The following is an 18,258-nucleotide window of genomic DNA, read 5'->3' as shown; positions in this document are numbered from 1 at the left end:
AGGTCCCTAAGCATAGCTCACGCATCTTAAGATCACCTGTAGCCTTTACAAATATTAATCATTGTTAACCAGTTAAGGCTGAAGGTCCCCCCAGTGGACCCCTCCCACAGTTTTTTTTCTCTCACATGTCTCAGGGCTTCTTAACATTTATGAAACTATTAATGTTTCATACCCTTTTAAAAAGGTAAGAAACTCCGCTAACTGACCATAAGAACAATTGTTAGCTAGAAAAAACACAAGAGTAATACCAAGCCTTTGAATTAGCATTGAGCGAAACAATGCTAACTAATGCTAACGCTTTTTTACACACAACACACGGTAGAAATGCCCTTATTACTATCTTAACTGCACAAACAAGATATACGATTTAAAGCTGAGACTCCACAGATTCCACACATGTAATGTCATCACTGTAAGACCTCGAATTCCTGGAGCTATCAGCCAGAAAAGAGAAAGTAAACAACATCCTAGGATAGCCAGGCTGCCTGTCAAGTGTAGGCTGTACTCACAGTACTGTTAGTCTATCATGTCTATATGATGACTGTAGTGTACACATTCGACACTGTGTACCGGATAAATGGCGTTGTACAAAATGGTACAGGCTAATGATGCATTAAATCAACAAGAAAACATAATAAAATACTCACTTCTTATGTATTCCACTTTCAATTTGAGCTAGAGACCGAGGAATCTCGAAACAATCGTCAGTAAAATGACGGGAGCACACGACTGCCGAATTACTCGTCAGCTTCGGCTCCGTGAAGTTTGCCCGTGTTATCTGAACAAATTTCACCCACTGACGACGAATGGCTGGGTTTCTTGGAAACGCATGCGTCGATACGCCATTCTCTGCATTTGCTGTCGCACTACAGCCATACAAAACACATCTATTCACCATAATAAAGGTCGGCTATTCACATGCAAATGCTATTGAATGTCCGCCATTGTTTGTGCCCGTCTTCCTGAGCTCTCGTCATCACCCGAAGATTCCCGAAGTATTTCGTTTCATTGAGAGGGCGCAGTAAAATTGAAAATAAAATGAAACTAGGCGCATGAAATAAAAAAAAATTGTTTATTATGCTTATTTTTAATAAAAATACATAAGTTAAACCCAAAATTCGCGGATTTCCACTATCCCTTTAAGGTGTTTGATTAAAAATCCAATTTATTAAGAAAAAAATTATTGCCACAAAAAATCAAATGGTGGCTCAACACGCCATGAAATGGGAAATAATTAGCTCTAACGAAGAGTGGGATTAAACTAAAGGAACAATAAATATGCTCGCCATGTTGTGTTTTTGGTGTCATTTAGTTGCCAACCTATTTTGTTTGTGAAATGTTGAAGTGATCCTACTGACTGTATCTTTATTTCTTCTGTTTTTGTTTTGTTTTTGTCTGAGATGGGAATGTCATCTCCTACTGTATATGTTATTGTTATGTCAATGTTTGTGTCTTTAGCCTGTACAAAAAATATATTAAAAAAACGTATTTGGCAGCCCACTTGCAATGCCTTTGCGGACCACTAGGGGGACGCAGCCCACAGGTTGGGAACCGCTGCATTATACCATGAATATACTCAGCAACAAAAAGTAGATATTGGAGTGTCATGTTTGAATAGCAGACCAACATGTCAGCCTCTCTTTTAGAACAATAATGGGAGCAGGACAGCAACCCTGCAGAGGTGTGACGGTCACATTGTGCTCCTCCATGGCTCTTGGCAGTCTTACAAGTGTCTGGGGGTACTTTAAGGAATGGATACTATTTTTTTGCAAATGGAATGAACACTGCAGAAGACTCCTACAGCTGGTGTTGCTATAGTTATAGAGACATGTACAGAATACACTTGAGATAATCTACAGTATAGCTCTGTACAATGTTTAGTCCTGGTTTATCAAACCTTTGACCCCACTTTAATTACTTCCTGCAGAAAAGAGAAACAGCAACTGAATAGATGCCGATGCAGAGGGAACTCTTTGTTTTACAAACACAAAGTCCCTTGATGTCCTTAAATCTAAATGTGTCAGTCTGAGCCAAGACCACCCTTTAAAACGAAGGATCAACAATTGGACTAAAACAGATTTATGAGCTGTTATTACAATCTATGATAACAGTGTGTATCTAACGGAACATACTCCACCATAAGCTTACATCTTATTGTCTAGCATGGATTAAAAACTCCAAAACAACCCAAACTCATGGTTACAGACTAATGACTATGACATCATCTCCTTGAAATGAAGTCCATATTTGTATTCAATCTTTCCCAGGTTTTTATTTTTTATGATGAGGTTTGATGAAAATATTAATCCAGATGTATGCACTCCCTTTTTTGGCAACCTGAGGGCATGACTTCTATCCCCAGAGATGTTTTAGTTGTGCGTGTCCATGTTTGGCTGGAAGGCATCGCACTCCTATAGGGTTGCAATATCTGAGTCTTATCAGTTGTCTCGCTGCCATTTCCTCATGAACTGGAGCGCCAAAATGCTGCTACACAACAGACGGATGCATTTATAGCTTTTCTTCAGTTTCAGTGGGAGTATGGAGCATGGGGGTGTATAAGATCTGGGCCTGTGAGCAGATGGAATGTTTCAGTCTTTCAATGTTCTCTAAAAAAATGTCAATGCTATTGTATTTCTGCACAACATGTATTATCAAATAATATATTTTTTAAGTAAGTTTAAAAGCGGTCTTTTAGTTTGTTATACACCCTTACGGCCCGTCTACACTACAGGCATCAAAAAATCTTGATGCTGGGGGTGTCTGAAGCTTGGCGATTTTTTGCGAGCAACGCGACCAACAACCAATCACATGAATCTTCCGCCCCCGACATACAAAGCAATAGCAATGTTAAAACGAAGTAAACTTGATATAAAATCCCCAAACAGGCGAAAACCTACCAGTTTCACCCACTGTCTCTGCCACCTCCCTCCATGCCTGGTTCCTCCGGTTTGTATCCCGGTAAATAGTTCTGGTCGTAAAGAACCGGGTGATTTGCTACCGTAATTTCTTGCTTGGAATATGAGGAAATGAACTGCGGTCTGGCTCTCCCAGCTTGCACGCGGTTTGATTGGCTAGCGCTTGTACTGGCGGGATTTGCATAAACGGGATTTGATTGGCTGATGCCAGCTTCGAAAGCATCGGGAGCATCAAAAGTTGAACATTGCTCAACTTTTGATGCTCACGATGCTTGCAAAGCCATGCTCCGCTCCCCACAATGCAGTTCGGCGAAGATTCAAAATCTTCTACGTCACCCCATTCAAGTGAATGGGCAAAGCGTTGAAAGCATTTTTCGATATCTGTAGTGTAGACGGGCCGTTAGTGTCACATAATCCTAAAATGTCCATCAAGATTATTGTTGATGTTTCAAACACAACTGTGAACTGTGTTGAGTTGCACACACAAGCATTACAATGGATGGACCTTTTGCTAATGGGCTGTAAAACAAATCTATTTTTCTATTGAAGCTTTAGGAAGCACAACAACTTTTTTATTAATAAGGTCAAATATATATGGCAAACTCTTGTGATCTTGCAATACAAGCAGCATTCATTTTATGTTGTGGTGTTGTGCAGCTATTTATCTGAAAAACTGGGAAGATAAACCAAAATGATGTTGATCTTGTGACGAAACACATGAATCAACTGGATAACACACAGTGCAAGTTAAACTCATTTGTATATTTCTAAGGCTTAATGCATCACCACATCCGAGTTAAACAGTTCAGTTATTTGTTTCTCTTGAATGTCTATTGTGTGGTAACTTTGATTAGACTTTGAGATTGTTAAATGTGGGAGTGGAAAGAGTCTTAACGAGTTGAGTTAATTATTAGGCGCATGTCTGCTGACTCGCACGCACATTAACAACATGTGCACACACACAACCTGCTGTATGTGTGTACTGTACATGCATGTGTTTGTTTTAATAAATACACAAAGAACCTACTGCAGTTTCTTTAATCGTGTAATGAATCATAACTTTTTCTTATAATTCTAACTGTGTCTTTACAAATGAACAGCTAGTGTCCCTATGGACCTGCAGGCTGCTGTGTAAACAGTCATATCGATGTTAAGAGTAAGATATGCTTTGTTGTGTGTGCATATCTCACTGACATTGTTAGGAAACCCTCTAGTCACAATAACAGTCGGTGAGTATTTTAGTGAACAGCTGCCACTATTAGAAGTGAATGTTTCGCTAAATAAAGAGCAGTGTTGGGACTAACGCGTTTCAAAGTAACGCGTTAGTGTAACGCGTTAGTGTAACGCCGTTATTTTACTAGTAGTAACTAGTACTCTAACGCATTACTTTTTAAATTCAGTAACTCAGTTACCGTTACTACATGGTGCGTTACTCCGTTAGTTTTTTTATATAGTCAACAGCCAGGCGAACAGAGATGAGAACTGTACTTAAGTACAGTACTTGAGTAAATGTACTTAGATACTTCCTGTGTCACATGCGGAGACGCGCTGTGGGCGTGTTTGTGTTGTTTACTAACAAGACTATCATGGCGGCGGCGGAGCTCAAGTCTAATTTCTCCACCTGGAGATATTCTCACTATTTCACTTTTGTCGATCACAAAGAAAAGAACGTTTTAGTTAAATGTAAGTTGTGTCTTGGCGGGTCAAAGATCCTATCTACTGTCCAAACCACTAATTCAAATCTCTTAAAACATCTGCAAAAACAACATGCTGGGACGAAGCTAGTAGCTAAGACCACAGAGACTCAGCCGACGCCACTCCACCTCCACCTAAGCAACAGCGGCAGGATTTTAACCGAGGGACTGCTGACCAGGGAAAAGTCGATAAAGCCATTGCACGGTATGTTGTAGAACACATGCAGGCTATTGCTACAGTGGAGTCACCCGCTTTCAGGGAGCTAGTTAGCATGATAGCATGTCCGGGCGGCACACGGCATATGGGACGGAACACTTTTTCCAACTACCTGGAGAAAGAATATACAAAAATGGAAAGCCAGCTAATATCGATGCAATCCAGATTGCATATAATGCATGTCAAGTTGATCAACAGATTATATTATTCTCCAATGCAATAACAGTGCTGAAATGAAGGCTATAAGGGCATTAATGGGAGCCCTTTTTTCAAGTAACAAAAAAGTTACTTTTCACAGTAACGCATTACTTTTTGGTGTAAGTAATCAGTAAAGTAACTGAGTTACTTTTGAAATGAAGTAACTAGTAATGGTAGTTACTGGTTTTCAGTAACTAGCACAACACTGATAAAGAGAGACCATGAGGAACGACGATAAATGCATTTATAGAAAGAGGATGCGAGAAAGATGGTGGCAAGAAATATGCATTACTTGTTAGATCTATCAATTTAGCTGGAAATTGAATTCCAAATATAATAAACCTAATATATTTTATTTTAGGATGTGAAAGAGATTGGGTAAAAAAGGACATTTGTATGTAAAACTATTTAATAAATACGAGGGCTGAACTATACATATTGTAGTTCAGCTATCAGGCAGTCTATTAACACATAACACAGAATATCATTTAAGCAACAACTCCATAGTAGTATATTTATATTCCAGTTATATTTATTCACAAGAATCTGATGATTTTTTAACGTGTATTCTTTATTCCACTGGATACGCTCCAAGTGTCCTGCAGCTTTTTGTCACTTCTCCCAGCTGCTGCCACCTGCTCTCATCCAGCCCAGGCTTAATTCATCTCAAAAAAACGAAATAAGTGTATTACTAAGACTTTTCACCACTTTGTTTGACAAGACACTACGACTCATAGAACAACCTAAAATAACTTTCTTGAGGAAAATCCTTGACTTTTGGACATTGCCTATACCGTGTTGTCACATTGATCAATGCACTCAACCATAAGACATTCACAGGGAGGCTCACACTGTTTAACTTAACAATGTTGGGCCAAACTCGCACATGTGCGTCTGAGTCATCATCCCCACACATGAAAGCAATTAGCACAGCTCAGTCAGTGCCATGAGTTTAGGTTGTTTCAATACAACTTTGCTTCATAGTGGGTCTGGTTTCAAAACCTCCAGCTGCCTTCAAAAAGGAACTCCTGTGCTCAAGGTAACGACGTCGTGAGAACACCGCTGCTATGCACGGCATGTCAAGCCACCGGGAGAACAATTTAGCAAGCTAGAGGTAACGGAATGCAGGAACTACAAAAGGCATTATATTCTTCAACATTCCTTATGATAATATAGGGACGAAAACTCTATGACTAAAATAACAAAATATCAACTTCACTGGCCTTGATAGAAGTATTTTTATTTATTTTTTAATGTTTTATGAGTCGTAGATTATTCTCAAACAACTCCGGGGACTTCCGGCCGGGGACTTCGGGTGGCAGTATACGCCGTGAAGTGTTTTGCGGCCTGCCAGTAAACCCAAAGCAGAAGAAGTGACGTCAGCGGCTTCATTTGTGTAATCTTCCCTCAGGGAACTTATTCCGGTGTGAACGCGATCTCTACTCAGTGCCATGGGGGTACTAAGTGCTGGCACTAAGTGCTGGGCACTAAGTACAGCAAAGTACTTGATGTGAAAGCGGCTAATGGTGCTCTAGGAGGAGATTCAGGTGATAAGGTGGGAGGGGTTACCTTGGTTGCTGATTGGCTAATGGTTACACAAGCCAAAAAAACGTTATGACATCATAAAGTGGCCAAAATCTTATCAGCTCATTTTCAGACAGGTTTTTATATAAATGGATCAGGGAAAAAAAGTGAGCGAATATGTTTTCCTGAAACTTTCAGAATCTCTTTACACGGAGGGGACACATGTTTATGTATAATATCCCAGTACTGCCCTCTCCTGGTTTAAATCCTATCTCTCTCTGACAGACATCAATTCATCTCCATTAACAACTCCAAATCCCCCACAGCCACCATCAATCATGGCGTCCCTCAGGGTTCTGTACTTGGTCCCCTTCTGTTCATCATCTACATCCTCCCAATTGGACAAATCCTCCGACAACACCAACTCCAGTTCCACTGTTATGCTGATGACACACAGCTCTACCTCTCAACAAAATCAATTTCTCCAACCACACACTCCCAGCTCAGCACCTGCCTCACTGACATACAAATTTGGATGCAAAACAATTTTCTAAAACTTAACTGTGACAAATCGGAACATATAATCATTGGCCCAAACTCACTTACCCGCTCATCCCAAGATCTTTCTCTTCCCATCAATGGCTCCATTGTCAACCCCTCCACTCACATCTGTAACCTTGGCATCATCCTCGACCCCACCCTCACTTTCCTCCCTCACGTCAACCAGGTCACAAAAAACGCTTTCTTCCATTTAAAGGGGACCTATCATGCAAAATGCACTCTTGCACGTCTTTTATACATGAATATGTGTCCCCGGTGTGTCAGGGAAGTCACCAAGTGTCAAAATACAACCCTCTCTCTTTTCCTCCATACCCAAATCTCTAAAAAAAGGGGCTGTAATGGATCTGATACAGACTGATCCAGATTTGAATTATTTCCTACGTCACAAAAGGGGTGCTCCGCTTATTGGTCAATTCTCCCCCTATCAGAGGAATGAGAGGTTGGGCTACGGCCGGCCATTGCCGCTCGAAAGCGCTGGAGACGCTGTAGTACATATGCCAGGCCTGTAAGTGGCGCTGTAGTCTGCCACAAAAGCAGCGAAGAATACTTCCCTTGCATGGTTGCCACGGTTGCCCTTCTGTTTATTCTCTGCTGTGGCTCTTTTTCTCCCTCCCCGAGGCAAGCGTTTACGCCTCCTGCTTTAAAACAAATGAATAATGACTCTATATAATCATATGTAAGGGATAATGTGCAGCGACGCGGTCACTATGGGGAAAAGAACACCGACAGGCTGATCAGGAGCCCGACGCGAAGCGGCGGGATCTAGATCGGCATGAAGGCACATTATGGAATGTGCACATTATCCCGCTTATTACATGGCCACATTCTCGACAAAGTAACGATATGACTCCCAATATTAATTGAAATGCTTTTATGGATTTAGAAAATGATTTTATTGATTTAAAAAATAGTTGCATGTATTGATTTAAATTGACATGCATCCGCTAAGAAAAATAGTCCGTTGTTACTGTTTGAACTAACGTAGCAACGGCAGGAATGGCTTCGATAGTGTTTTAAAGGAGCTTTTTGATTACAGATTTGAAAACATCGTTGCTTGCTTTAAAAGTAGCACAATTCATTATGGCAAACCTTGGAAAGTATCTAGATATCCCTGCCCTAATGCCAAAGTTACTGGCAACTGAATATGTGTCACCGTTTGATGTCAATGTCTGGACCGCTGCGTAAAAAGGAGGGTTTCTGCCCCGTTACTTCTCTTCTTACTTCTATAAGAATAAAACACGGAGGACGGAGATCTCTTTTTCTCCCCCTCTTCTCCAGGGGCGGCGCCAGGGGGGAGCTAGGGGGTGCTGAAGCACCCCCCATGATTGCCTAAGCACCCCCAAGAAATATGTGTTTTTTTTTAATTTTTTTTATTAGGGCCCGAGCACGAGAGTGCTAGGACCCAACGGCGTCCTAGCACGAAGTGCAAGGATACCTATTGTTATTCGTGGAATTATTCTTATTTTTCTGCTGGCGTTTCCTGTTTTTGAGGCCTTTAGGACGCTGAAAAAGTTGTATAATTTTGCACAGATTCCAGAATCGGTGAAAACTACAATATTCTGGACTCAATGTGTTCAAATTGTCCAACATGCTCTCTAGCGCCACCTATGGCCATTTCCGTTTTTGGAAAGATGTACAAAGTCGCACCGTAACTCCAAATGACCTGAAATTTTTCACACTTACTCGGGTGGACCTGCTCTACATATAATGTCCAAGTACCCGTAAGCTCCGCCTACTTTATTTTTTTTTAAATTAGCATAATTTGAAAAACAGTTAAATATTCACTTAAATTTCAAATTTTGGTTTTTCAACACCAAACTCAGTATACAGTATCGCCGGAGGGTCAGACACATTATCGTAGGAAATGAGCATGTTCAGTCGATAAATGTGGCCCTCATTACTCTAAACGTGTTCGCAAAAAGGCGGGGCTTAGATAGAAATGCTCATAACTCATCAACAATGTACAAAAAAAACACACATTTTGGTGGTAATGTTCAATCTGTATTGGGGAATAGGCACAACAAGTAATTTCCATTTTGGACTATAGGGGGCGCCAAAAACATGACAAATGTATAACTCATGAACTGATGGACGAAATATATATATATTTTTTTAGACATACTCTGGGGATGAGTATGGACTTATATTTAAATTGTCACAACGAATGACAAATGTGGGCGTGGCCTGTACTTTTTTTTTATGACGATGTGCTAAAATGTGTTTCGGTACGCAAAACTTGGTACACACGTCACAGCCCACGACCTTTTCAAGAATGTAAAAAAAAAACGTAATTTTTCTAAAATACTGCTCACTAGCGCCCCCTATTGTGTGGTAGTCTCATAGTTTCTCAGAACTTCACGAATTTTGGCACAGACATTCCTCATGGAATTGAAGACATATTTGTACATACATTCCATTAGCCCCGCCCCCCAACAAGTCGGCCATTTTGAAATATGTGCGTTTTTCAGCCATTTTAAGCACATTCTTGCACACTTCTCCTAGGGTAATGATCGGAAAAATTCCAATCCAGGACACGTTCAGCCCCTATCCAATATGAAACTTAATTGAGAAGCACATTTTTGAAAAATTACTCGTGGAGGTCGTAAGCTAACAGCGAATACACCATTTTTGACGATTTACATGTCGCAAATTACTCCAAACTTCTCGGATATAGTTATTCCGATATTCACGAAACGCTGTATACATATTGCTATTATGATTGCACACATATTTCACATTGCCTTCCATTAGCCCCGCCCCCCAGAAAGTCGGCCATTTAGAAAAATGTGCGTTTTTCAGCCATTTTACGCACGTTCTTGCAAACTCCTCCTAGGGGAATGATCAGAAAAATTCCAATGCAGGACAGGTTTAGCCCCTATCCAATAGGATACTTAATTCAGGAGCACATTTTTGAAAAATTACTCGTGGAGGTCGTAGGCTAACAGCGAATACACCATTTTTGACTATTCACATGGCGCAAATTGCTCCAAACTGGTCGCATATAGTTTTTCCGATATTCACGAAACACTGTATACATATTGCTATTATGATTGCACACATATTTCAAATTGCCTTCCATTAGCCCCGCCCACCAGAAAGTCGGCCATTTTGAAAATTGGCCGTTTTTCATGCATTTTAATGACATTTCTGCAAACTCCTCATAGGGGAATGATCGGAACAATTCCAATCCAGGACAACTTCAGCGCATATCCAATGTCATGCTACATTGAGAAGCAATAGTCCTTCGCTCAAACGGGGAGCTCGTAGGCTAACGGAGAATGTACCATTTTTCACCAATTATATGTCAGATAAGCTACTGAGGCCTGCCTGTTTGCCTGGCACATCAACTCTCACACACACACAACACACACACACACACACACACACACACACACACACACACACACACACACACACACACACACACACACACACACACACACACACACACACACACCTACTGTTAGTCCAACAACACCCTTTGCTGGCGGCATATTCATTACAACTGACACCTATACACTCGCTAACCCTAACCCTAATGTTTATTTGTAGATATCTCCTAAAGCCTACAAAAAAAGTGTGACATGTAGGCCTGTTACTTTTGTTATTGAGCGATATATATTATACACACTGTTCTGCTTTCTGCACTGACCTCAGCAGCTGTTCTCACTGTAACATCACCTAACATCCAGGGCACATGTGATTAGTGAGTAAACAAACGGTAAAGGGCAGAAAGTCTGATGCACATTTGATCATCTCAAATAACTTATAATCACAACGGGAACAGTTTGCAGAGCTGTGCTTCGTTTGACAGAAGTCCAGACATGCGTCACGCCTCTTTTAAACATCACTGTTGGCTTAAATCGTCTCAGGAGAATACTTCAGTGTACCCTCGGTTATAGCTCCTCCAGAGACACTCCTCTCTCCTCTAAATCAGTGTATCCTCGGTTACGGCTCCTCCAGACAGCCTCCTCGATAATCGATCCTCGACGACCCTTTAGAGAAATTAGTTTTCCTTCGACATCCGTTTCCGGGTCGCTGCCGGAGGACCTGGGAGTCTGGGACGCGAAAATTAGAGAAATGACAAACGGCTCATTTCCCAGGACTCGCGCATGTCTGCTTGACGCCGGGACGACCTGCCGCCCTCCCCGACAGGCGCACGGACGCGAGGGCCCGCTCATCACTGCGCGCACAAGTGCGACCGCAGTTTTAATTATTATTATTATTTTTATTAAATTAGAAATATTATTGATTACATCAATGCATATGTGAAACAAACACATTTTTGACCAAAAACATAAAGCCAACACAGGTGATATGATTAGGCCAATGGCCAGCACCCATTCGATTTTTGACCTACCCATAGACTAAATTACTTTGTGACACTTGGGTGACTTCCTGTTAGCTAGAGCGCCAAATGATTTGCTAACAGCAAAGTGAAAAATTGATCGTTTTTAATCCTTAAACGTCCACGTGTGGACACTCAATCAAAACCAACTGAAAGCGAGAGGGATTCTGCACATAATAGGCCTCGTGAGTACAAGTAGCTTACTTCTGGGTCTCTGTGTTTCATTCAAGCCCTGCTCTGTGTGTGTGTGTGTGTGTGTGTGTGTGGCACGAGCCATTTTGTGTGCGTGCGTGCGTGCGCGAGCGAGCGAGAGAGCTCGCCTCGCGCACCAGTGGGTATCTACCGGAGATCGTTGTGGTTGTCACTACTCGATCTGCAGCTCTGCCCGATCTGCAGTGCGCATGTGCGAGATGGTCCGCCATATTGGACAACTCCGGACGGCAACCCAAATAGGACAACATTGACACAGTGGCTTTTGGCAAAGCTAAAAAGGAAAACTCGAGAGGGATGAGTTATTGTTATTACAACGTGACTTCACTATTATTTAACAACTCTTTTTATTGGGTTCGTTTATTTGGGGTTAAGTACATTGTCAGAATAAGTGAGAAATTGATTTAACTTCTGTTAGACAGCTATCATACTGAATACATATTTACTGTGAATGTGTGCAAAAACGTATGGCATATAACAGAATGGCACTAACAGAAGTTAAATTCATTTCTCACTTATTCTGACAATGTACTTAACCCCAAATAAAAGAACCCCATAAAAAGAGTTGTTAAATAATAGTGAAGTCACGTTGTAATAACAATAACTCATCTCTCTCTCGTTTTATTTTTGAGCTTTGCTAAAAGCCACTGTGTCAAGTGTCCATCTTGGGTTGCCGTCCGGAGTTGTCCAATATGGTGGACCATCTCGCACATGCGCACTGCAGATCGGGCAGAGCTGCAGATCGGGTAGTGACAGTGGTTAGCATCTGGTGCTAGCTAGCCAAGCTAACGGATATAAGGAGCTTTTTCAACAACAAGGTGGAGGGAGAACTCTCTCCTGTCAGACGGAGAGTCTCAGGTAACCTCAGCTCAGGTGAAGTAAAGGACTCTCTCAGTGTTTAGATGGTTAACTTTAGTCTAGTTATCTCAGTGGGTCTCAAACGGTTTGTTTTAAAAGGGGAGTGATTTGTAAAATATCTATAAAGAAAAAGTAAATCTGTTGACAGTTCTGTTTCGTATGGGTATTGAGAGATGTATCCATAGATCTCTTAATGTTGCTCTCAAAGTGCACCAGATTGATGCTTTTAACTTCAATATTTAAAAACAAATCTTCCCGGGGGAGCATGCCCCCGGACCCCCCTAGAGGAGGTGAGGACCCTCCTAGAGGAGGTGAGGTCCGCTCTCCACTTGTAAAAATAGCACTTTACCCCTGCCTATATGCCGTGAGCTGATTATCGAGCCTTCATAGTAACAGTCGCGGGTGCACTGTGTGTGTGTGTGTGTGTGTGTGGAGTGTTGCAGTAGACAATTCAACTGTAGCGCTGGTGCATTAATGGGAAACCCTAAATGTTTGAGCACCCTCTATGAAACGTCAAGCTACCCCACAGCACCCCCTAGAGGAAATCTCTGGCGCCGCCACTGCTCTTCTCCCCGCTGCAGCCTAGCAGCTGATCTCAGAGCACGCTCCCCTCTCCTGCAGGGGGGCGTGGTCAGCTGCAGCTCACAGAATCAGCCCCCTGCAAAGACAGCGCTGGAAAGAGCCAATAGAGCAAAATGAAGCATGGCTAAAATGCAGGATATTTTTGGTATTTTGAAAAAATATATATATTTATATACTTTATATAGGTATGGCCCTACAATATATTGTTCAAATATAGCATGATATGTCCCCTTTAAAGAACATCACACGAATCAGACCCTCCCTCTCTTCGACCGCTGCTGAAACTCTGATCCATGCCTTTATAACATCCCGACTGGATTACTGCAACAGCATACTTTTTGGATCACCTGCATTCACACTAAAAAAACTTCAATATGTCCAAAACTCAGCTGCCCGCTTGCTCACCTCCACCCGACGCTCCGACCACATCACCCCTATCCTCCATGACCTCCACTTGACTTTAAAATATTACTTTTCACTTTCAAAGCCCTCAACAACCTTGCCCCCCCCTAACTCTGTGACCTCATCCAACGACACACCCCCACCCGTCGCCTCAGGTCTGCTGAAGCTAACCTACTGCAGCCCATCAGGACAAAGCTCCGGACCTGGGGTGACAGGGCCTTCGCAGCCCCCCCCCCCCACACTCTGGAACTCCCTCCCCAGCCACGTCAGATCCGCCAACACTCTCACATCATTCAAACAATCCCTCAAAACTCACCTTTTCACTCTTGCCTTCAACTAGTGTTAATTTCGTTGACTAAAACTATGACGAAATATGTTCGTCAACGACCTTTTTTTCCATGACAAAAACTAGACGATGACGAGACGGCACCGACGGCAGTAAACAATAACTGTAACGAAATCATCATGACGAGACGAAAATGTAGTTTACTAAATAAAAATGATGCCAAAATCTCTCTTTACTTTCGTTGATGAAAAATGAGGAGACGAAATATTATCAAAGATAACGTTACATCTCTGATAGTCAGTTTTTCTCCCAGCAGTTCCATTTCCGGTGCTGCGGCAGGGCAGCAGCTGTGTGTCTGTGGTGCGCGCGGGCGGTAGATTTGAATTACACCGGGCAGCGGCACACTAGCCTCATCCCAATACCCCTCCTCGACTCCTCCTTTCCCTCACTCGCTTCCCTTCCTTGCGTCTTAGCTCCGCCTCCGTAAGATGCGAGCGAGAGACACGAGTAGGTGATGCGAGGACAGAGGAGTCCTCAGGTATTAATTGGGATGTCCTCGTTCACTCAAACGTCACTCTTAAACGACGTCTGTTAATGATGACATGTGCACAGCTGTATCCCCTCTCATCGGGCTTAACTGAATAACCCTTTAGAACCGGCCCATTTGTTGTTACATATTTATTTAAATGAATGAATCTTGCTCTTGTTAGTCAAGGTATTCAATGTATGATGGTTGGTCCTGCTTTTGTGTTCCGTTTTGGTTTAAAATGTAGCCTACATTTAAATAAAAATATAATTATAGTAATGTGAAAGCCTTTTTGTTAAGAGCATTCCATGGAATATAACAACAAGTGTATCTCGAGCCGGTTTCTCAAACTTACCTACTCACAAAATGCGCTCGTGCCACACCAAGCGGCAAACTCTGGGGAACAGCCAGGACGCCAATACGAAAGTGCCACACACTGCAATTCATACATGGGCCGCTAGGGACTGGCTGCAGAAAGGAGCAATTTCCATAGACCCCCATGTTAAAATGCCCAACTTTACAGCAGAAAAAAACATGTTTCTACCCATGGATGCAATAAATATTATTATCGATATAGTTAGATTCCACCTTCATGATTATGAATCTGTGAGTGAATTGTTTTCCAACACGACCCTTTTATTTATATTAGGTCTTAAAGTTTTAGCATAAATTAGGGCGTGGTCACTTTGATGGACACGTACATGCCTCACTGTCAGCTAACAGCAACTTGTCCACTCTGCTAGGCTACAACCATAGAAGCTACAACGTTAGTTAGTCATAGTACTGTACTTGACCCTTTAGCTTTAGCCGTGTTCGTGGTGATTGTGCCTTTTAGGGAATATTGTTACAAATACCAGACAATTAAAATGTCGTGCTGTGCGCTTGAATGTACTAACAGAACTTCCAAGAAGTCTAAAATGATAATATTATACATGTTAACCCCGTTCGCAGGTGTTTGTGTGCTTGGTAGCTTAGCTTGTTACTTATTAGCCAGCTAAGGACGTAACCCTTTATGCATACATATACATTTTAGTTTATGATTCAGCCTTGGGTAAGACTTTTATAGTCTATGGCTATGACGCCCATAATGCTAAACGGGAGCAAATGTTAATAGAGGACCCAATTATCCCAGTGGTGGCCGCCGGAAATAACAGAGCCGCAGGGGGCTAGCTCCAGCCGGCGTCCCGAAGCTAGCCCACTGCGGCTCCATTAGGTCCGGGCGGTGGAGTCCGTCTTTTCTCAACGTGTGAATGACAAGCATTAAGAATAACAAAATATAGCTAATTCTCTTGCAGATTGTCTCATTTGATTATGAATGTAACGTTTATGTAGGAGAACTACACTGTTAGCAGTAACTTGGTATGCATGTATTTCATGTTAGCTTAGCTTCTTAGCCTGAGCTTGCTCTGTTTACTTCCAGTTCGGAGGCAGCAGGTCCCGCCTCGGCTCCGCCTCTTTGCCCTTATTTGGAGCAGGCGGGATTAGACTCTGACGTCACAGTCGAGCCGTTAGTGGCCGACTCCGCCTACTAAGGGCTTCACGGCAACTCTGCAGAATCCTATGGGTGACGTCACGGACACTACGTCCATTTATATATACAGTCTATGTGCCACACACACAGAGCCGAGCTTGAATGAAACACAGAGACTCAGAAGTAGGCTACTTGTACTGTACTATATATCATATTATTTTCGATGGCTTTACTGGATTTTTCAAAGATGTTTTGCCTTGCATGGCCTCAGATCTACTTCATATAGTAAACAAATCTCTTCACTCAGGTATTTTTCCACAGGCCCTGAAAACTGCAGTCATTAAACCGCTCTTAAAAAAGAATAATCTAGATGCTTCAGTAATGAACAATTACAGGCCCATATCAAACCTCCCATTTCTAGGTAAAATCATTGAAAAAGTTGTTTTTCAACAGTTGAGTAATTTCTTGCATTTAAATAACTGTTTCGATGTGTTCCAGTTAGGCTTTCGTCCAAACCACAGCACTGAGACTGCTCTTGTAAAGGTCTTTAATGACATCCACTTAAACACAGACAGTGGCAGAACTTCAGTGTTAGTATTATTAGATCTCAGTGCTGCGTTTGACACTGTTGACCACAGCATATTACTAGACCGACTGGAAAACTGGGTGGGACTTTCGGAAACAGTTTTAAATTGGTTTGAATCCTACTTAAAGGACAGAAACAACTTTGTTTCTATAGGTAAATACACATCTGAGTTGACAAATATGACATGTGGGGTTCCTCAAGGCTCCATCTTGGGGCCTTTTCTTTTTAACATCTACATGCTACCACTGGCTCAGATAATGAAAAACAACAAAATAAGTTACCATAGCTATGCAGATGACACACACATTTACGTAACAATTTCACCAGGAGACTATGCTCCAATTCAAACACTGAGTAAGTGCATTGAACAAATCAATGACTGGATGTGTCAGAACTTTCTCCAATTAAACAAAGATAAAACTGAGGTAATGGTTTTTGGAGCCAAGTCAGAACGTATAAAAGTTAGCACTGAGCTTCAGTGTGCAATGTTCAAAACAACAGATAAAGCCAGAAATCTAGGTGTAGTCATGGACTCTGACCTGAGTTTCAACAGTCACATTAAAACAGTTACTAAATCAGCCTACTATCACCTAAAGAATATATCTAGGATTAAAAGACTAATGTCACAGCAGGATTTGGAAAAACTTGTCCATGCTTTTATCTTCAGTAGACTCGACTACTGTAATGGTGGTCTCACTAAAAAATATATTAGGAAGCTGCAGCTGATTCAGAACGCCGCTGCTCGAGTCCTCACTGACACTAAGAAAGTGGATCACATCACTCCTGTTCTGAAGTCTTTACACTGGCTTCCTGTGTGTCAAAGAATAGATTTCAAAATACTGCTGCTGGTTTATAAAGCACTGAATGGTTTAGGCCCAAAATACATTTCTGACCTCCTGCTAAATTATGAACCATACAGATCTCTCAGGTCTTCAGGGACTGGTCAGCTTTCTGTCCCCAGAGTCAAAACTAAACATGGAGAAGCAGCGTTCAGTTATTATGCTCCAAATATCTGGAACAAACTCCCAGAAACCTGCAGGTCCGCTGCAACTCTGACTACTTTTAAATCCAGGCTGAAGACTTTTCTTTTTGTCGCTGCTTTTAATTGAACTATTAATATCTTAGACTGCACTGTAACTTTTATCCATGTATTTTTTCTTTTAATGTTTATTTTATTAGCTTTTCTTTTTAATCACTGATTTTAAATGCCATTTTCTTAATGTCTTTCATTTTTTGTAAAGCACTTTGAATTGCCTTGTGTTGAAAAGTGCTATATAAATAAACTTGCCTTGCCTTGCCTTGTATAATCAGTGTAACAGATGAACAGATCGCCACTGGGCTTTCATCTAAACACACAGCCACGTAATGATAACAAAACAAAGGTCGGGGGTCATTGGTCAGGCAACACACCAATCAGAGAGCAGCAGTGAGCACACCTCAGGCTGTGTTTTATATTTGTATTCTTTATTTCTGATGTATTTCACACAAAAAACCTTTAGTGGAAACGTTTTCACTTATATGATTAAAAAAAACTAAAAACAGCAAAGTGGCAAGGCTTGCCCACCCTGCGTTGGGGGGGGGCACAGTGACTCATTTGGGGGGGCATGGCCCGCGAATGACCCCCCATGACGCCGACCCTGGTTAAATCAGACTTTAGTTCCACCTGGAGTAAATCCACAAGCTACCCTGCAGTATACAAAGTCATTCAAACTAGCTGCACCTTTACCAGCTTTGAGAACACTTTCATGATCAATCATTATAAAACATATCATATATATTATTCTGAAATGCACCAATTTGCACACTGACTACTTTTACTTTTGCTACATATGGTAGGCTATATGTTGATGCTTATACTTTTGAATTTTAACTTTGACTTG

At 41.7% G+C, this 18,258-nt stretch overlaps 1 protein-coding gene across 1 annotated transcript in view; it reads right to left on the bottom strand.

Annotated features, from left to right (window-relative positions):
* znrf2b (zinc and ring finger 2b) overlaps positions 1 to 18,258 on the bottom strand; it is a 67,648-nt gene that overhangs the window by 48,868 nt on the left and 522 nt on the right. The gene's annotated exons all lie outside the window — the stretch shown is intronic.

The sequence above is a fragment of the Gymnodraco acuticeps genome, unplaced genomic scaffold (assembly GCF_902827175.1).
Source record: "Gymnodraco acuticeps unplaced genomic scaffold, fGymAcu1.1, whole genome shotgun sequence".
Lineage (NCBI taxonomy): Eukaryota > Metazoa > Chordata > Actinopteri > Perciformes > Bathydraconidae > Gymnodraco > Gymnodraco acuticeps.
Note: the sequence above shows the minus strand (reverse complement) of the source record. Positions and strands in the feature narration are given on the sequence as shown.